Below are 21,857 nucleotides of genomic sequence, written 5' to 3' on the forward strand. Positions count from 1 at the left end.
ACCATCTTCTCAAGGGGCAACTAGGGACAGGCAATAAATACTGTCCCAGCCAGTGACACCCAGGTACTGCGAATGAATGAGAAAAGGAGGATAAGATGCAGTTTGTTGTATGGTAGGGAAGCGGCCTTTTTAGAAATCTAGTTGCAACTTGGTTTAAGAAAACAAAATTAAAAGTAGCCGGGCAACATATAGTTTCTAAGATGCAAAACACCTTGAACTTTTAAAACAATTTATAACAGTCCTGAAATTATTCAGTTCACAAAGTGAATTAGATATCCTTAGGTGACAGGATACAACTACGCCACTGTTCAGTGTCTGTATCACACCGTATCTGTGATAGGTTCATATAGATTACATATTATACAAATTTGGATTGAAAAGTGACTTTATTCCCAACAACCGAAACAGACTCTTGGCATTAGTTTCTGTTTGGAGGAAAAAGTGAGGGCTGCAGATGCTGGAGATCAGAGCTGAAAATGTGTTGCTGGAAAAGCGCAGCAGGTCAGGCAGCATCCAAGGAACAGGAGAATTGACGTTTCGGGCATAAGCCCTTCTTCAGGAATTAGTTTCTGTTTGACAGCTCTCAATCATTTCCAGAGCTGTTAATGTGAAGGATATGTTTGGAATGTCAGTGATATAGAGCAGCAGTTGCTGTTTCAATATCACAATGATGTCAGTGACTTATGTGAACCCACTCTGCCTGCTTGATGAGGTCAGATAGTCACTGAACTGAGGGATGGGAAAGACAGAGCCAAGGAGAAAAGAAAGAAAGGACAACACATCGAAATTGTAGAAGGTGCAGGTATTTATTTCTTAAACAAAAACGGAAATTGCTAGAAGGACACAGGGCTCTTGCAGCATCTGTAGGGAGAAAGCAGAGTTAACTCTGAGTCTTGTGACTCTTCAACACAGCGAGAGCAGTGAGGAAGAGGTGCTATTAATGTTGAAGGCGAAGTTAGGGTTCACCGTTCAGTCTGAGGTGGGGGAGCGGAGAGAGAGTCCAGAGAGAGAGGTACGTGAAAGGAATAGGCAATCAAGGGGATTATTGACAGTAAACCAGGGCAGAAGGGAAGGTGAATACATGATAATGAGAGCTGAGAGTCAGTGGGTCAGCTGTGCTGAAAGCAACTCATGTCATGACAGCACTGGGGTATAGGGGTGGGGGAGAAAACAGACTCAGGCTGTGAAGTTACTGAATTTGAAGTCGATTCTAAGATGCTGCAAGACCACACAAGTCGAAAATGAGATGTTGTTCTTCCAGCTTGCACTGAGCCTCACTAGAACCCTGGAGCAGACCTGAGACAGAGGTATTGGCCGGAGATTGTGAGGGAGAAAGTGAGGAATGCAGATACTGGGGAATGTGAAGGACACAGTGAGGAATCCAGATACTGGAATGTAATGGACAAAGTGAGGAATCCAGATACTGGGGAATGTGATGGAGAAAGTGAGGAATGCAGACACTGGGGAATGTAATGGAGAAAGTGAGGAATGCAGATACTGGGGAACGTGATGGAGAAAGTGAGGAATGTAGATACTTGGAACGGGGTGGAGAAAGTGAGGAATCCAGATAGTGGGAACGTGATGGAGAAGGTGAGGAATGAAGATACCGGGGAATGTGATAGAGAAAGTGAGGAATGCAGATACTGGGGAATGTGATGGAGAAAGGGAGGAATGCAGATACTGAAGAACATGATGGAGAAAGTGAGGAATGCAGATACTGGGAAAGTGATGGAGCAAGTGAGGAATGCAGACATTGGGAAAGTGATGGAGCAAGTGAGGAATGCAGACACTGGGAAAGTGATGGAGAAAGTGAGGAATACAGATACTGGGAAAGTGATGGAGCAAGTGAGGAATACAGATACTGGGAACGTGATGGAGAAAGAGAGAAGTGCAGTTACTGGGTAACGTAATGGAGAAGGTGAGGAGTGCAGATACTGGGAAAGTGATGGAGAAAGTGAGCAATGCACACACTGGGAAACATGATGGAGAAAGTGAGGAATGCCGATACTGGGGATCGAGATGGAGAAAGTGAGGATTGCAGATACTGGGGAATGTGATGGAGAAAGTGAGGAATGCAGATACTGGGAAAGTGATGGAGAAAGTGAGGAACGCAGATACTGGAAATGTGATGGAGAAAGTGAGCAATGCACATACTGGGAAACGTGATGGAGAAAGTGAGGAATGCCGATACTGGGGAATGAGATGCAGAAAGTGAGGAATGCAGATACTGGGAACATGGTGGAGAAAGTGAGGAAAGCAGACACTGGGAACGAGATGGAGAAAGTGAGGAATGTAGATACTGGAGACCGTGATGGCGAAAGTAAGGATTGCAGATACTGGGGAACATGATGGAGAAAGTGAGGAATGCAGATACTGGGAAAGTGATGGAGCAAGTGAGGAATGCAGATACAGGGAAACGTAATGGAGAAAGTGAGGAATGCCGATACTGGGGAATGTGATGCAGAAAGTGAGGAAAGCAGACACTGGGAACGAGATGGAGAAAGTGAGGAATGCAGATACCGTGGAATGTGATGGAGAAAGTGAGGAATGCAGATACTGGCGACCATGATAGAGAAAGTGAGGAATGCAGATACTTGGGAAGTGTTGGAGAAAGTGAGGAATGCAGATACCGGGGAACGTGATGCAAAAAGTGAGGAAAGCAGATACTGGGAAAGTGATGGAGAAAGTGAGGAATGCAGATACTGGGAATGTATGGAGAAAGTGAGGAATGCAGACACAGGGGAAGATGATGGAGAAAGTGAGAAATGCAGATACTGGTGAACGTGATAGAGAAAGTGAGGAATGTAGATACTGGCGACCGTGATGGAGAAAGTAAGGATTGCATATACTGGCGAACATGATGGAGAAAGTGAGGAAAGCAGACACTGGGAACGAGATAGAGAAAGTGAGGAATGCAGATACTGGGAAATTGATGGAGAAAGTGAGGATTGCAGATACTGGAAATGTGATGGAGAAAGTGAGCAATGCAGATACTGGGGAACGAGATGAAGAAAGTGAGGAAAGCAGACACTGGGAACGAGATGGAGAAAGTGAGGAATGCAGATACCGTGGAATGTGATGGAGAAAGTGAGGAATGCAGATACTGGGAAAGTGATGGACAAAGTGAGGAATGCAGATACTGGCGACCATGATGGAGAAAGTGAGGAATGCAGATACTGGGGAACGTGATGGAGAAAGGGAGGAACGAAGATAATGGGGAATGTGATGGAGAAAGTGAGGAATGCAGATATTGGGGAATGTGATGGAGAAAGTGAGTTATGCAGATACTGGGAATGTGATGGAGAAAGTGAGGAATGCAGATACTGGAAATGTGATGGAGAAAGTGAGCAATGCAGATTCAGGGAATGTCATGGAGAAAATGAGGAATGCAGATACTGGGAATGTGATGGAGAAAGTGAGCAATGCAGATACTGGGAAACGTGATGGAGAAAGTGAGGATTGCAGATACTGGCGAACATGATGGAGAAAGTGAAGAATGCAGATACTGGGAAAGTGATGGAGAAAGTGAGGAATGCAGAGACTGGAAATGTGATGGAGAAAGTGAGCAATGCAGATACTGGGAAACGTGATGGAGAAAGTGAGGAATGCCGATACTGGGGAATGTGATGCAGAAAGTGAGGAAAGCAGACACTGGGAACGATATAGAGAAAGTGAGGAATGTAGATACTGGCGACCGTGATGGAGAAAGTCAGGATTGCAGATACTGGCGAACATGATGGAGAAAGTGAGGAATGCAGATACTGGGAAATTGATGGAGAAAGTGAGGATTGCAGATACTGGAAATGTGATGGAGAAAGTGAGGATTGCAGATACTGGAAATGTGATGGAGAAAGTGAGCAATGCAGATACTGGGGAACGAGATGAAGAAAGTGAGGAAAGCAGACACTGGGAACGAGATGGAGAAAGTGAGGAATGCAGATACCGTGGAATGTGATGGAGAAAGTGAGGAATGCAGATACTGGGAATGTGATGGCGAAAGTGAGGAATGCAGATACCGTGGAATGTGATGGAGAAAGTGAGGAATGCAGATACTGGGAAAGTGATGGAGAAAGTGAGGAATGCAGATACTGGAGAACGTGATGGAGAAAGGGAGGAACGAAGATAATGGGGAATGCGATGGAGAAAGTGAGGAATGCAGATATTGGGGAATGTGATGGAGAAAGTGAGGAATGCAGATATTGGGGAATGTAATGGAGAAAGTGAGTTATGCAGATACTGGGAATGTGATGGAGAAAGTGAGGAATGCAGGTTCAGGGAATGTCATGGAGAAAATGAGGAATGCAGATATTGGGAATGTGATCGAGAAAGTGGGAATGCAGATACTGGGAAACGTGAAGGAGAAAGTGTGGAACACCGATACTGTGAAAGGGATGGAGGAAGTGAGGAATGCAGATACTGGGAATGTGATGGAGAAAATGAGGAAAGCACACACCCGGGAACGTGATGGAGAATGTGAGGAATGCAGATACTGGGGAATGTCATGGAGAAAATGAGGAATGCAGATACTGGGAATGTGATCAAGAAAGTGAGGAATGCAGATACTGGGATGCGTGACGGCGAAAGTGAGGAATGCAGATACTGGGGAAAGTGATGGAGAAAGTGAGGAATGCAGATACTAGGGAATGTGATGGGGAAAGAGAGGAATGCACGTATTGGGGAACGTGATGTAGAAAGTGAGGACTGCAGATACTGGGGAACATGATGGAGAAAGTGAGGAATGCAGATACTGGAAATGTGATGAAGAAAGTGAGGAATGCAGATTCAGGGAATGTCATGGAGAAAATGAGGAATGCAGATACTAGGAATGTGATCAAGAAAGTGAAAAATGCAGACACCGGGGAACGTGATGGAGAAAGTGAGGAATGCAGATCCCGGGGAATGAGATGGAGAAAGTGAGGAATGCAGATACTGGGGAACGTGGTGGAGAAAGTGTGGAATGCAGATACTGGGAATGTGATGGAGAAAGTGAGGAATGCCGATACTGTGAAAGGGGTGGAGGAAGTGAGGAACGCAGATACTGGGAATGTGATGGAGAAAGTGAGGAATGCAGACACCAGGGAACGTGATGGAGAAAGTGAGGAATGCAAGCACTGGAAATGTGATGGAGAATGTGAGGAATGCAGATACTGGGGAATGACATGGAGAAAATGAGGAATGCAGATACTGGGAATGTGATCGAGAAAGTGAGGAATGCAGATACTGGGATGCGTGAAGGAGAAAGTGAGGAATGCAGATACTGGGGAACGTGATGGAGAAAGTGAGGAATGCAGATCCCGGGGAATGAGATGGAGAAAGTGAGGAATGCAGATACTGGGGAACGTGGTGGAGAAAGTGTGGAATGCAGGTACTGGAATGCCTGAAGGAGAAAGTGAGGAATGCCGATACTGTGAAAGGGGTGGAGGAAGTGAGGAACGCAGATACTGGGAATGTGATGGAGAAAGTGAGGAATGCAGACACCAGGGAACGTGATGGAGAAAGTGAGGAATGCAAGCACTGGAAATGTGATGGAGAATGTGAGGAATGCAGATACTGGGTAATGTCATGGAGAAAATGAGGAATGCAGATACTGGGAATGTGATCGAGAAAGTTAGGAATTCATATATTGGGATGCGTGAAGGAGAAAGTGAGGAATGCAGATACTGGGGAACGTGATGGAGAAAGTGAGGAATGCAGATTCAGGGAATGTCATGGAGAAAATGAGGAATGCAGATCCTGGGAATGTGATCAAGAAAGTGAGGAATGCAGACACCGCGGAACGTGATGGAGAAAGTGAGGAATGCAGATACCGGGGAATGAGATGGAGAAAATGAGGAATGCAGATCCTGGGAATGTGATCAAGAAAGTGAGGAATGCAGATACTGGGGAAGGTGATGGAGAAAGTCCAGAATACAGATACTGGGGAACGTGATGGAGAAAGTGAGGAATGCATATACTAGGGAATGAGATGGAGAAAGTGAGGAATGCAGATACCGGGGGACATGATGGAGAAAGTGAGGAATGCAGAGAGTGGGAATGTGATGGAGAAAGGGAGAAACGAAGATAATGGGGAAGGGATGGAGAAGGTGAGCAATGCAGATGCTGGGAATGTGATAGAGAAAGTGAGGAATGCAGATACCGGGGAATGTGATAGAAAGTGAGGAATGCAGATACATGGGAAGGTGATGGAGAAAGGGAGGAATGCACATACTGGGGAAGGGATGGATAAAGAGGAACACAGATACTGGGAATGTGATGGAGAAAGGGAGGAATGAAGATAATGGGGAAGGGTTGGAGAAAGTGAGGAATGCAGATACCAGGGAATGTGATGGAGAAAGCGGGGAATGCAGATATTGTGGAATGTGATGGAGAACGTGAGTTATGCAGATACTGGGAATGAGATGGAGAAAGTGAGGAATGCAGATACTGGGAACGTGATGGAGAAAGTGATGAATGCAGATTCTGGGATACGTGAAGGAGAAAGTGAGGAATGCAGACACTGTGAAAGGGATGGAGGAAGTGAGGAATGCAGATCCTGGGAATGTGATGGAGAAAGTGAGGAATGCAGACACCGGGAAACGTGATGGAGAAAGTGAGGAATGCAGATACCGGGGAATGAGAGGGAGAACATGAGGAATGCAGATACCGGGGAACATGATGGAGAAAGTGAGCAATGCAGAAACTGGGGAAGGGATGGAGAAAGTGAGGAATGCAGATACTGGGGAAGGTGATGGAGAAAGGGAGGAATGCAGATACTGGGGAAGGGATGGATAAAGAGGAATGCAGATACTGGGAATGTGATGGAGAAAGGGAGGAACGAAGATAATGGGGAAGGGTTGGAGAAAGTGAGGAATGCAGATACCGGGGAATGTGATGGAGAAAGCGGGGAATGCAGATATTGTGGAATGTGATGGAGAAAGTGAGGAATGCAGATACTGGGAACGTGATGGAGAAAGTGATGAATGCAGATACTGTCAAAGGGATGGAGGAAGTGAGGAATGCAGATACTGGGAATGTGATGGCGAAAGTGAGTTACGCAGATACTGGGAATGTGAAGGAGAAAGTGAGGAATACAGATACTGGGAATGTGATGGCGAAAGTGAGGAATGCAGATTCAGGGAAGGTCATGGAGAAAAGGAGGAATGCAGATCCTGGAAATGTGATCGAGTAAGTGAGGAATGCAGATACTGGGATGCCTGAAGGAGAAAGTGAGGAATGCCGATACTGTGAAAGGCATGGAGGAAGTGAGGAATGCAGATACTGGGAATGTGATGGATAAAGTGAGGAATGCAGACACCAGGGAACGTGATGGAGAAAGTGAGGAATGCAGGTTCTGGAAATGTGATGGAGAATGTGAGGAATGCAGATACTGGGGAATGTCATGGAGAAAATGAGGAATGCAGATCCTGGGAATGTGATCGAGAAAGTGAGGAATGCAGATACTGGGATGCGTGAAGGAGAAAGTGAGGAATGCAGATACTGGGGAAGGTGAAGGAGAAAGTGAGGAATGCAGATACTGGGGAAGGGATGGATAAAGAGGAATGCAGATACTGGGAATGTGATGGAGAAAGGGAGGAACGAAGATAATGGGGAAGGGTTGGAGAAAGTGAGGAATGCAGATACCAGGGAATGTGATGGAGAAAGCGGGGAATGCAGATATTGTGGAATGTGATGGAGAAAGTGAGTTATGCAGATACTGGGAATGAGATGGAGAAAGTGAGGAATGCAGATACTGGGAACGTGATGGAGAAAGTGATGAATGCAGACACTGGGATACGTGAAGGAGAAAGTGAGGAATGCAGATACTGTGAAAGGGATGGTGGAAGTGAGGAATGCAGATCCTGGGAATGTGATGGAGAAAGTGAGGAATGCAGACACCGGGAAACGTGATGGAGAAAGTGAGGAATGCAGATACCGGGGAATGAGATGGAGAACATGAGGAAAGCAGATACCGGGGAACTTGATGGAGAAAGTGAGCAATGCAGATCTGGAAATGTGATGGAGAATGTGAGGAATGCAGATACTGGGGAATGTGATGGAGAAAGTGAGGAATACAGGTACTGGGGAACGTGAAGGAGAAAGTGAGGAATGCAGACACCGGGGAAAGTGATGGAGAAAGTCAGGAATGCAGATACTGGAAAGGTGATGGAGAAAGTGAGGAATGCACATACAGGGAATGTGATGGAGAAAGTGAGGAATGCAGATACTGGGAATGAGATGGAGAAAGTGAGGAATGCAGATACTGGGAACGTGATGGAGAAAGTGATGAATGCAGATACTGTGAAAGGGATGGAGAAAGTGAGGAATGCAGATACTGGGAATGTGATGGCGAAAGTGAGTTATGCAGATACTGGGAATGTGATGGAGAAAGTGAGGAATACAGATACTGGGAATGTGATGGCGAAAGTGAGGAATGCAGATTCAGGGAAGGTCATGGAGAAAATGAGGAATGCAGATAATGGGAATGTGATCGAGAAAGTGAGGAATGCAGATACTGGGATGCGTGAAGGAGAAAGTGAGGAATGCAGATACTGGGGAAGGTGATGGAGAAAGTGAGGAATGCAGATACTAGGGAATGTGATGGGGAAAGAGAGGAATGCAGGTATTGGGGAACGTGATGGAGAAAGTGAGGACTGCAGATACAGTGATACGTGAAGGAGAAAGTGAGGAATGCAGATAGTGGGAATGTGATGGAGATAGGGAGAAACGAAGATAATGGGGAAGGGATGGAGAAGGTGAGCAATGCAGATACTGGGAATGTGGTAGAGAAAGTGAGGAATGCAGATACCGGGGAATGTGATAGAAAGTGAGGAATGCAGATATTGGGGAATGTGATGGAAAAGTGAGGAATGCAGACACTGGGAAAGTGATGGAGAAGGTGAGGAACACAGATACTTGGAATGCGATGGAGAAAGTGAAGAATGCCGATACTGTGAAAGGGATAGAGGAAGTGAGGAATGTAGATTCTGGGTAATGTGATGGAGAAAGTGAGGAATGCAGACACCAGGGAACGTGATGGAGAAAGTGAGGAATGCAGGTACTGGAAATGTGATGGAGAATGTGAGGAATGCAGATACTGGGGAAGGTGATGGAGAAAGTGAGGAATGCAGAAACTGGGGAAGGGATGGAGAAAGTGGGGAATGCAGATACTGGGGAAGGTGATGGAGAAAGGGAGGAATGCAGATACTGGGGAATGTGATGGAGAAAGCGGGGAATGCAGATATTGTGGAATGTGATGGAGAAAGAGAGGAGTGCAGATCCTGGGAATGAGATGGAGAAAGTGAGGAATGCAGATACTGGGAACGTGATGGAGAAAGTGATGAATGCAGATACTGGGATCCGTGAAGGTGAAAGTGAGGAATGCAGATACTGTGAAAGGAATGGAGGAAGTGAGGAATGCAGATCCTGGGAATGTGATGGAGAAAGTGAGGAATGCAGACACCGGGAAACGTGATGGAGAAAGTGAGGAATGCAGATACCGGGGAATGAGATGGAGAACATGAGGAATGCAGATACCGGGGAACTTGATGGAGAAAGTGAGCAATGCAGATACTGGGGAAGGAATGGAGAAAGTGAGGAATGCAGATACTGGGGAAGCGATGGATAAAGAGGAATGCAGATACTGGGAATGTGATGGAGAATGGGAGGAACGAAGATAATGGGGAAGGGTTGGAGAAAGTGAGGAATGCAGACACCGGGGAATGTGAAGGAGAAAGCGGGGAATGCAGATATTGTGGAATGTGATGGAGAAAGTGAGTTATGCAGATACTGGGAATGAGATGGAGAAAGTGAGGAATGCAGATACTGGGAACGTGATGGAGAAAGTGATGAATGCAGATACTGTGAAAGGGATGGAGAAAGTGAGGAATGCAGATACTGGGAATGTGATGGCGAAAGTGAGTTATGCAGATACTGGGAATGTGATGGAGAAAGTGAGGAATACAGATACTGGGAATGTGATGGCGAAAGTGAGGAATGCAGATTCAGGGAAGGTCATGGAGAAAAGGAGGAATGCAGATACTGGGAATGTGATCGAGAAAGTGAGGAATGCAGATACTGGGATGCCTGAAGGAGAAAGTGAGGAATGCTGATACTGTGAAAGGGATGGAGGAAGTGAGGAATGCAGATACTGGGAATGTGATGGAGAAAGTGAGGAATGCAGACACCAGGGAACGTGATGGAGAAAGTGAGGAATGCAGGCACTGGAAATGTGATGGAGAATGTGAGGAATGCAGATACTGGGGAATGTCATGGAGAAAATGAGGAATGCAGATACTGGGAATGTGGTCGAGAAAGTGAGGAATGCAGATACTGGGATGCGTGAAGGAGAAAGTGAGGAATGCAGATACTGGGGAACGTGATGGAGAAAGTGAGGAATGCAGATACGAGGGAATGTGATGGGGAAAGAGAGGAATGCAGGTATTGGAGAACGTGATGGAGAAATTGAGGACTGCAGATACAGTGATACGTGAAGGAGAAAGTGAGGAATGCAGTTAGTGGGAATGTGATGGAGAAAGGGAGAAACGAAGATAATGGGGAAGGGATGGAGAAGGTGAGCAATGCAGATACTGGGAATGTGATAGAGAAATGTGAGGAATGCAGATACCGGGGAATGTGATAGAAAGTGAGGAATGCAGATATTGGGGAATGTGATGGAAAAGTGAGGAATGCAGACACTGGGAAAGTGATGGAGAAGGTGAGGAACACAAATACTTGGAATGTGACGGAGAAAGTGAGGAATGCCGATACTGTGAAAGGGATGGAGGAAGTGAGGAATGTAGATACTGGGTAATGTGATGGAGAAAGCGAGGAATGCAGACACCAGGGAACGTGATGGAGAAAGTGAGGAATGCAGGTACTGGAAATGTGATGGAGAATGTGAGGAATGCAGATACTGGGGAAGGTGATGGATAAAGTGAGGAATGCAGATACTGGGGAAGGCATGGAGAAAGTGGGGAATGCAGATACTGGGGAAGGTGATGGAGAAAGGGAGGAATGCAGATACTGGGGAAGGGATGGATAAAGAGGAATGCAGATACTGGGAATGTGATGGAGAAAGGGAGGAACGAAGATAATGGGGAAGGGTTGGAGAAAGTGAGGAATGCAGACACCAGGGAATGTGATGGAGAAAGCGGGGAATGCAGATATTGTGGAATGTGATGGAGAACGTGAGTTATGCAGATACTGGGAATGAGATGGAGAAAGTGAGGAATGCAGATACTGGGAACGTGATGGAGAAAGTGATGAATGCAGATTCTGGGATACGTGAAGGAGAAAGTGAGGAATGCAGACACTGTGAAAGGGATGGAGGAAGTGAGGAATGCAGATCCTGGGAATGTGATGGAGAAAGTGAGGAATGCAGACACCGGGAAACGTGATGGAGAAAGTGAGGAATGCAGATACCGGGGAATGAGATGGAGAACATGAGGAATGCAGATACCGGGGAACTTGATGGAGTAAGTGAGCAATGCAGATACTGGAAATGTGATGGAGAATGTGAGGAATGCAGATACTGGGGAATGTGATGGAGAAAGTGAGGAATACAGGTACTGGGGAACGTGAAGGAGAAAGTGAGGAATGCAGACACCGGGGAAAGTGATGGAGAAAGTGAGGAATGCAGATACTGGGAATGTGATGGCGAAAGAGAGGAATGCAGATTCAGGGAAGGTCATGGAGAAAATGAGGAATGCAGACACTGGGAATGTGATTGAGAAAGTGAGGAATGCAGATACTGGGATGCGTGAAGGAGAAAGTGAGGAATGCAGATACTGGGGAAGGTGATGGAGAAAGTGAGGAATGCAGATACGAGGGAATGTGATGGGGAAAGAGAGGAATGCAGGTATTGGGGAACGTGATGGAGAAAGTGAGGACTGCAGATACAGTGATACGTGAAGGAGAAAGTGAGGAATGCAGATAGTGGGAATGTGATGGAGAAAGGGAGAAACGAAGATAATGGGGAAGGGATGGAGAAGGTGAGCAATGCAGATACTGGGAATGTGATAGAGAAAGCGAGGAATGCAGATACCGGGGAATGTGATAGAAAGTGAGGAATGCATATATTGGGTAATGTGATGGAAAAGTGAGGAATGCAGACACTGGGAAAGTGATGGAGAAGGTGAGGAACACAGATACTTGGAATGTGACGGAGAAAGTGAGGAATGCCGATACTGTGAAAGGGATGGAGAAAGTGAGGAATGTAGATACTGGGTAATGTGATGGAGAAAGTGAGGAATGCAGACACCAGGGAACGTGATGGAGAAAGTGAGGAATGCAGGTACTGGAAATGTGATGGAGAATGTGAGGAATGCAGATACTGGGGAAGGTGATGGAGAAAGTGAGGAATGCAGATGCTGGGAATGTGATGGATAAAGTGAGGAATGCAGACACCAGGGAACGTGATGGAGAAAGTGAGGAATGCAGGTACTGGAAATGTGATGGAGAATGTGAGGAATGCAGATACTGGGGAATGCAATGGAGAAAATGAGGAATGCAGATACTGGGAATGTGATCGAGAAAGTGAGTAATGCAGATACTGGGATGCGTGAAGGAGAAAGTGAGGAATGCAGATACTGGGGAAGGTGATGGAGAAAGTGAGGAATGCAGATACGAGGGAATGTGATGGGGAAAGAGAGGAATGCAGGTATTGGGGAACGTGATGGAGAAAGTGAGGAATGCAGACACCAGGGAAAGTGATGGAGAAAGTGAGGAATGCAGATACTGGGGAATGTCATGGAGAAAATGAGGAATGCAGATCCTGGGAATGTGATCGAGAAAGTGAGGAATGCAGATACTGGGATGTGTGAAGGAGAAAGTGTGGAATGCAGATACTGGGGAAGGTGAAGGAGAAAGTGAGGAATGCAGATACTGGGGAAGGGATGGATAAAGAGGAATGCAGATGCTGGGAATGTGATGGAGAAAGGGAGGAACGAAGATAATGGGGAAGGGTTGGAGAAAGTGAGGAATGCAGATACCGGGGAATGTGAAGGAGAAAGCGGGGAATGCAGATATTGTGGAATGTGATGGAGAAAGTGAGTTATGCAGATACTGGGAATGAGATGGAGAAAGTGAGGAATGCAGATACTGGGAACGTGATGGAGAAAGGGATGAATGCAGATACTGGGATTCGTGAAGGAGAAAGTGAGGAATGCAGATACTGTGAAAGGGATGGAGGAAGTGAGGAATGCAGATACTGGGAATGTGATGGATAAAGTGAGGAATGCAGACACCAGGGAACGTGATGGAGAAAGTGAGGAATGCAGGTTCTGGAAATGTGATGGAGAATGTGAGGAATGCAGATACTGGGGAATGTCATGGAGAAAATGAGGAATGCAGATCCTGGGAATGTGATCGAGAAAGTGAGGAATGCAGATACTGGGATGCGTGAAGGAGAAAGTGAGGAATGCAGATACTGGGGAAGGTGAAGGAGAAAGTGAGGAATGCAGATACTGGGGAAGGGATGGATAAAGAGGAATGCAGATACTGGGAATGTGATGGAGAAAGGGAGGAACGAAGATAATGGGGAAGGGTTGGAGAAAGTGAGGAATGCAGATACCAGGGAATGTGATGGAGAAAGCGGGGAATGCAGATATTGTGGAATGTGATGGAGAAAGTGAGTTATGCAGATACTGGGAATGAGATGGAGAAAGTGAGGAATGCAGATACTGGGAACGTGATGGAGAAAGTGATGAATGCAGACACTGGGATACGTGAAGGAGAAAGTGAGGAATGCAGATACTGGGGAAGGTGATGGAGAAAGTGAGGAATGCAAATACTAGGGAATGTGATGGGGAAAGAGAGGAATGCAGGTATTGGGGAACGTGATGGAGAAAGTGAGGACTGCAGATACAGTGATACGTGAAGGAGAAAGTGAGGAATGCAGATAGTGGGAATGTGATGGAGATAGGGAGAAACGAAGATAATGGGGAAGGGATGGAGAAGGTGAGCAATGCAGATACTGGGAATGTGGTAGAGAAAGTGAGGAATGCAGATACCGGGGAATGTGATAGAAAGTGAGGAATGCAGATATTGGGGAATGTGATGGAAAAGTGAGGAATGCAGACACTGGGAAAGTGATGGAGAAGGTGAGGAACACAGATACTTGGAATGAGATGGAGAAAGTGAGGAATGCCAATACTGTGAAAGGGATGGAGGAAGTGAGGAATGTAGATACTGGGTAATGTGATGGAGAAAGCGAGGAATGCAGACACCAGGGAACGTGATGGAGAAAGTGAGGAATGCAGGTACTGGAAATGTGATGGAGAATGTGAGGAATGCAGATACTGGGGAAGGTGATGGAGAAAGTGAGGAATGCAGAAACTGGGGAAGGGATGGAGAAAGTGGGGAATGCAGATACTGGGGAAGGTGATGGAGAAAGGGAGGAATGCAGATACTGGGGAATGTGATGGAGAAAGCGGGGAATGCAGATATTGTGGAATGTGATGGAGAAAGAGAGGAGTGCAGATCCTGGGAATGAGATGGAGAAAGTGAGGAATGCAGATACTGGGAACGTGATGGAGAAAGTGATGAATGCAGATACTGGGATCCGTGAAGGTGAAAGTGAGGAATGCAGATACTGTGAAAGGAATGGAGGAAGTGAGGAATGCAGATCCTGGGAATGTGATGGAGAAAGTGAGGAATGCAGACACCGGGAAACGTGATGGAGAAAGTGAGGAATGCAGATACCGGGGAATGAGATGGAGAACATGAGGAATGCAGATACCGGGGAACTTGATGGAGAAAGTGAGCAATGCAGATACTGGGGAAGGAATGGAGAAAGTGAGGAATGCAGATACCGGGGAAGCGATGGATAAAGAGGAATGCAGATACTGGGAATGTGATGGAGAATGGGAGGAACGAAGATAATGGGGAAGGGTTGGAGAAAGTGAGGAATGCAGACACCGGGGAATGTGAAGGAGAAAGCGGGGAATGCAGATATTGTGGAATGTGATGGAGAAAGTGAGTTATGCAGATACTGGGAATGAGATGGAGAAAGTGAGGAATGCAGATACTGGGAACGTGATGGAGAAAGTGATGAATGCAGATACTGTGAAAGGGATGGAGAAAGTGAGGAATGCAGATACTGGGAATGTGATGGCGAAAGTGAGTTATGCAGATACTGGGAATGTGATGGAGAAAGTGAGGAATACAGATACTGGGAATGTGATGGCGAAAGTGAGGAATGCAGATTCAGGGAAGGTCATGGAGAAAAGGAGGAATGCAGATACTGGGAATGTGATCGAGAAAGTGAGGAATGCAGATACTGGGATGCCTGAAGGAGAAAGTGAGGAATGCTGATACTGTGAAAGGGATGGAGGAAGTGAGGAATGCAGATACTGGGAATGTGATGGAGAAAGTGAGGAATGCAGACACCAGGGAACGTGATGGAGAAAGTGAGGAATGCAGGCACTGGAAATGTGATGGAGAATGTGAGGAATGCAGATACTGGGGAATGTCATGGAGAAAATGAGGAATGCAGATACTGGGAATGTGGTCGAGAAAGTGAGGAATGCAGATACTGGGATGCGTGAAGGAGAAAGTGAGGAATGCAGATACTGGGGAACGTGATGGAGAAAGTGAGGAATGCAGATACGAGGGAATGTGATGGGGAAAGAGAGGAATGCAGGTATTGGAGAACGTGATGGAGAAATTGAGGACTGCAGATACAGTGATACGTGAAGGAGAAAGTGAGGAATGCAGTTAGTGGGAATGTGATGGAGAAAGGGAGAAACGAAGATAATGGGGAAGGGATGGAGAAGGTGAGCAATGCAGATACTGGGAATGTGATAGAGAAATGTGAGGAATGCAGATACCGGGGAATGTGATAGAAAGTGAGGAATGCAGATATTGGGGAATGTGATGGAAAAGTGAGGAATGCAGACACTGGGAAAGTGATGGAGAAGGTGAGGAACACAAATACTTGGAATGTGACGGAGAAAGTGAGGAATGCCGATACTGTGAAAGGGATGGAGGAAGTGAGGAATGTAGATACTGGGTAATGTGATGGAGAAAGCGAGGAATGCAGACACCAGGGAACGTGATGGAGAAAGTGAGGAATGCAGGTACTGGAAATGTGATGGAGAATGTGAGGAATGCAGATACTGGGGAAGGTGATGGATAAAGTGAGGAATGCAGATACTGGGGAAGGCATGGAGAAAGTGGGGAATGCAGATACTGGGGAAGGTGATGGAGAAAGGGAGGAATGCAGATACTGGGGAAGGGATGGATAAAGAGGAATGCAGATACTGGGAATGTGATGGAGAAAGGGAGGAACGAAGATAATGGGGAAGGGTTGGAGAAAGTGAGGAATGCAGACACCAGGGAATGTGATGGAGAAAGCGGGGAATGCAGATATTGTGGAATGTGATGGAGAACGTGAGTTATGCAGATACTGGGAATGAGATGGAGAAAGTGAGGAATGCAGATACTGGGAACGTGATGGAGAAAGTGATGAATGCAGATTCTGGGATACGTGAAGGAGAAAGTGAGGAATGCAGACACTGTGAAAGGGATGGAGGAAGTGAGGAATGCAGATCCTGGGAATGTGATGGAGAAAGTGAGGAATGCAGACACCGGGAAACGTGATGGAGAAAGTGAGGAATGCAGATACCGGGGAATGAGATGGAGAACATGAGGAATGCAGATACCGGGGAACTTGATGGAGTAAGTGAGCAATGCAGATACTGGAAATGTGATGGAGAATGTGAGGAATGCAGATACTGGGGAATGTGATGGAGAAAGTGAGGAATACAGGTACTGGGGAACGTGAAGGAGAAAGTGAGGAATGCAGACACCGGGGAAAGTGATGGAGAAAGTGAGGAATGCAGATACTGGGAATGTGATGGCGAAAGAGAGGAATGCAGATTCAGGGAAGGTCATGGAGAAAATGAGGAATGCAGACACTGGGAATGTGATCGAGAAAGTGAGGAATGCAGATACTGGGATGCGTGAAGGAGAAAGTGAGGAATGCAGATACTGGGGAAGGTGATGGAGAAAGTGAGGAATGCAGATACTAGGGAATGTGATGGGGAAAGAGAGGAATGCAGGTATTGGGGAACGTGATGGAGAAAGTGAGGACTGCAGATACAGTGATACGTGAAGGAGAAAGTGAGGAATGCAGATAGTGGGAATGTGATGGAGAAAGGGAGAAACGAAGATAATGGGGAAGGGATGGAGAAGGTGAGCAATGCAGATACTGGGAATGTGATAGAGAAAGCGAGGAATGCAGATACCGGGGAATGTGATAGAAAGTGAGGAATGCATATATTGGGGAATGTGATGGAAAAGTGAGGAATGCAGACACTGGGAAAGTGATGGAGAAGGTGAGGAACACAGATACTTGGAATGTGACGGAGAAAGTGAGGAATGCCGATACTGTGAAAGGGATGGAGAAAGTGAGGAATGTAGATACTGGGTAATGTGATGGAGAAAGTGAGGAATGCAGACACCAGGGAACGTGATGGAGAAAGTGAGGAATGCAGGTACTGGAAATGTGATGGAGAATGTGAGGAATGCAGATACTGGGGAAGGTGATGGAGAAAGTGAGGAATGCAGATGCTGGGAATGTGATGGATAAAGTGAGGAATGCAGACACCAGGGAACGTGATGGAGAAAGTGAGGAATGCAGGTACTGGAAATGTGATGGAGAATGTGAGGAATGCAGATACTGGGGAATGCAATGGAGAAAATGAGGAATGCAGATACTGGGAATGTGATCGAGAAAGTGAGTAATGCAGATACTGGGATGCGTGAAGGAGAAAGTGAGGAATGCAGATACTGGGGAAGGTGATGGAGAAAGTGAGGAATGCAGATACGAGGGAATGTGATGGGGAAAGAGAGGAATGCAGGTATTGGGGAACGTGATGGAGAAAGTGAGGAATGCAGACACCAGGGAAAGTGATGGAGAAAGTGAGGAATGCAGGTACTGGAAATGTGATGGAGAATGTGAGGAATGCAGATACTGGGGAATGTCATGGAGAAAATGAGGAATGCAGATCCTGGGAATGTGATCGAGAAAGTGAGGAATGCAGATACTGGGATGCGTGAAGGAGAAAGTGTGGAATGCAGATACTGGGGAAGGTGAAGGAGAAAGTGAGGAATGCAGATACTGGGGAAGGGATGGATAAAGAGGAATGCAGATGCTGGGAATGTGATGGAGAAAGGGAGGAACGAAGATAATGGGGAAGGGTTGGAGAAAGTGAGGAATGCAGATACCGGGGAATGTGAAGGAGAAAGCGGGGAATGCAGATATTGTGGAATGTGATGGAGAAAGTGAGTTATGCAGATACTGGGAATGAGATGGAGAAAGTGAGGAATGCAGATACTGGGAACGTGATGGAGAAAGGGATGAATGCAGATACTGGGATTCGTGAAGGAGAAAGTGAGGAATGCAGATACTGTGAAAGGGATGGTGGAAGTGAGGAATGTAGATCCTGGGAATGTGATGGAGAAAGTGAGGAATGCAGACACCGGGAAACGTGATGGAGAAAGTGAGGAATGCAGATACCGGGGAATGAGATGGAGAACATGAGGAATGCAGATACCGGGGACCTTGATGGAGAAAGTGAGCAATGCAGATCTGGAAATGTGATGGAGAATGTGAGGAATGCAGATACTGGGGAATGTGATGGAGAAAGTGAGGAATACAGGTACTGGGGAACGTGAAGGAGAAAGTGAGGAATGCAGACACCGGGGAAAGTGATGGAGAAAGTGAGGAATGCAGATACTGGAAAGGTGATGGAGAAAGTGAGGAATGCACATACAGGGAATGTGATGGAGAAAGTGAGGAATGCAGATACTGGGAATGTGATGGCGAAAGAAAGGAATGCAGATTCAGGGAAGGTCATGGAGAAAATGAGGAATGCAGATACTGGGAATGTGATTGAGAAAGTGAGGAATGCAGATACTGGGATGCGTGAAGGAGAAAGTGAGGAATGCAGATACTGGGGAAGGTGATGGAGAAAGTGAGGAATGCAGATACTAGGGAATGTGATGGGGAAAGAGAGGAATGCAGGTATTGGGGAACGTGATGGAGAAAGTGAGGACTGCAGGTACAGTGATACGTGAAGGAGAAAGTGATGAATGCAGATAGTGGGAATGTGATGGAGAAAGGGAGAAACGAAGAGAATGGGGAAGGGATGGAGAAGGTGAGCAATGCAGATACTGGGAATGTGGTAGAGAAAGTGAGGAATGCAGATACCGGGGAATGTGATAGAAAGTGAGGAATGCAGATATTGGAGAATGTGATGGAAAAGTGAGGAATGCAGACACTGGGAAAGTGATGGAGAAGGTGAGGAACACAGATACTTGGAATGTGATGGAGAAAGTGAGGAATGCCGATTCTGTGAAAGGGATGGAGGAAGTGAGGAATGTAGATTCTGAGTAATGTGATGGAGAAAGTGAGGAATGCAGACACCAGGGAACGTGATGGAGAAAGTGAGGAATGCAGGTACTGGAAATGTGATGGAGAATGTGAGGAATGCAGATACTGGGGAAGGTGATGGAGAAAGTGAGGAATGCAGATACGAGGGAATGTGATGGGGAAAGAGAGGAATGCAGGTATTGGAGAACGTGATGGAGAAATTGAGGACTGCAGATACAGTGATACGTGAAGGAGAAAGTGAGGAATGCAGTTAGTGGGAATGTGATGGAGAAAGGGAGAAACGAAGATAATGGGGAAGGGATGGAGAAGGTGAGCAATGCAGATACTGGGAATGTGATAGAGAAATGTGAGGAATGCAGATACCGGGGAATGTGATAGAAAGTGAGGAATGCAGATATTGGGGAATGTGATGGAAAAGTGAGGAATGCAGACACTGGGAAAGTGATGGAGAAGGTGAGGAACACAAATACTTGGAATGTGACGGAGAAAGTGAGGAATGCCGATACTGTGAAAGGGATGGAGGAAGTGAGGAATGTAGATACTGGGTAATGTGATGGAGAAAGCGAGGAATGCAGACACCAGGGAACGTGATGGAGAAAGTGAGGAATGCAGGTACTGGAAATGTGATGGAGAATGTGAGGAATGCAGATACTGGGGAAGGTGATGGATAAAGTGAGGAATGCAGATACTGGGGAAGGCATGGAGAAAGTGGGGAATGCAGATACTGGGGAAGGTGATGGAGAAAGGGAGGAATGCAGATACTGGGGAAGGGATGGATAAAGAGGAATGCAGATACTGGGAATGTGATGGAGAAAGGGAGGAACGAAGATAATGGGGAAGGGTTGGAGAAAGTGAGGAATGCAGACACCAGGGAATGTGATGGAGAAAGCGGGGAATGCAGATATTGTGGAATGTGATGGAGAACGTGAGTTATGCAGATACTGGGAATGAGATGGAGAAAGTGAGGAATGCAGATACTGGGAACGTGATGGAGAAAGTGATGAATGCAGATTCTGGGATACGTGAAGGAGAAAGTGAGGAATGCAGACACTGTGAAAGGGATGGAGGAAGTGAGGAATGCAGATCCTGGGAATGTGATGGAGAAAGTGAGGAATGCAGACACCGGGAAACGTGATGGAGAAAGTGAGGAATGCAGATACCGGGGAATGAGATGGAGAACATGAGGAATGCAGATACCGGGGAACTTGATGGAGTAAGTGAGCAATGCAGATACTGGAAATGTGATGGAGAATGTGAGGAATGCAGATACTGGGGAATGTGATGGAGAAAGTGAGGAATACAGGTACTGGGGAACGTGAAGGAGAAAGTGAGGAATGCAGACACCGGGGAAAGTGATGGAGAAAGTGAGGAATGCAGATACTGGGAATGTGATGGCGAAAGAGAGGAATGCAGATTCAGGGAAGGTCATGGAGAAAATGAGGAATGCAGACACTGGGAATGTGATCGAGAAAGTGAGGAATGCAGATACTGGGATGCGTGAAGGAGAAAGTGAGGAATGCAGATACTGGGGAAGGTGATGGAGAAAGTGAGGAATGCAGATACTAGGGAATGTGATGGGGAAAGAGAGGAATGCAGGTATTGGGGAACGTGATGGAGAAAGTGAGGACTGCAGATACAGTGATACGTGAAGGAGAAAGTGAGGAATGCAGATAGTGGGAATGTGATGGAGAAAGGGAGAAACGAAGATAATGGGGAAGGGATGGAGAAGGTGAGCAATGCAGATACTGGGAATGTGATAGAGAAAGCGAGGAATGCAGATACCGGGGAATGTGATAGAAAGTGAGGAATGCATATATTGGGGAATGTGATGGAAAAGTGAGGAATGCAGACACTGGGAAAGTGATGGAGAAGGTGAGGAACACAGATACTTGGAATGTGACGGAGAAAGTGAGGAATGCCGATACTGTGAAAGGGATGGAGAAAGTGAGGAATGTAGATACTGGGTAATGTGATGGAGAAAGTGAGGAATGCAGACACCAGGGAACGTGATGGAGAAAGTGAGGAATGCAGGTACTGGAAATGTGATGGAGAATGTGAGGAATGCAGATACTGGGGAAGGTGATGGAGAAAGTGAGGAATGCAGATGCTGGGAATGTGATGGATAAAGTGAGGAATGCAGACACCAGGGAACGTGATGGAGAAAGTGAGGAATGCAGGTACTGGAAATGTGATGGAGAATGTGAGGAATGCAGATACTGGGGAATGCAATGGAGAAAATGAGGAATGCAGATACTGGGAATGTGATCGAGAAAGTGAGTAATGCAGATACTGGGATGCGTGAAGGAGAAAGTGAGGAATGCAGATACTGGGGAACGTGATGGAGAAAGTGAGGAATGCAGATACGAGGGAATGTGATGGGGAAAGAGAGGAATGCAGGTATTGGGGAACGTGATGGAGAAAGTGAGGAATGCAGACACCAGGGAAAGTGATGGAGAAAGTGAGGAATGCAGGTACTGGAAAT

Source organism: Chiloscyllium plagiosum, unplaced genomic scaffold (assembly GCF_037043375.1).
Source record: "Chiloscyllium plagiosum isolate Xiang-an unplaced genomic scaffold, Cpla_swu_hap1 HiC_scaffold_37, whole genome shotgun sequence".
Lineage (NCBI taxonomy): Eukaryota > Metazoa > Chordata > Chondrichthyes > Orectolobiformes > Hemiscylliidae > Chiloscyllium > Chiloscyllium plagiosum.